Below are 520 nucleotides of genomic sequence, written 5' to 3' on the forward strand. Positions count from 1 at the left end.
GGGGAGGGGAGAAGAAAAAGAAAAAAAGAATTCAAGATCTTGAAAAACTTGAATGTCTAGTCACCCTCATGGTTACACCTTTAAATCACAAACTTATAGTTTGTCAAAATTCAAATATCAACAGAAAAGGGGGAATATAATAACTCTCAATTTGAATTGATTTTGAACATCAACAACAAAGCCGTATGTCACCAAGTGGAATTGGATCATACAACACTGAAGATCTAGTCATAACATGTCTATCCTCATACCACTAAAGAATAAACATCTTTTAGTTTGAATTGAACAACTAACAAAAAGTTGCAAAAGTGAGGATATTACTATTACAACAACAACAAAAACAAAATCCATTCCTCACTAGGTAAAGCCAATTACATGAATCAAACAACGTCACTGTATTTTGTTGATTAAAGTGAGTATAATTTTACAAAAAGAAAAAAAAAAGTATAGTTGTTGAAAAAAATATTACCAAGTCTTACCCAGTTGATCAAACAGTAATAACTAATCAATAGTGAACCAA

At 30.4% G+C, this 520-nt stretch overlaps 1 protein-coding gene across 1 annotated transcript in view; it reads right to left on the reverse strand.

The window, feature by feature from the left end:
- The window catches only part of LOC107605400 (aspartate aminotransferase P2, mitochondrial), a gene marked incomplete in the record, with an annotated part of 4,218 nt that overhangs the window by 3,239 nt on the left and 459 nt on the right, over positions 1-520 (reverse strand).

The sequence above is a fragment of the Arachis ipaensis genome, chromosome B06 (assembly GCF_000816755.2).
Source record: "Arachis ipaensis cultivar K30076 chromosome B06, Araip1.1, whole genome shotgun sequence".
NCBI lineage: Eukaryota > Viridiplantae > Streptophyta > Magnoliopsida > Fabales > Fabaceae > Arachis > Arachis ipaensis.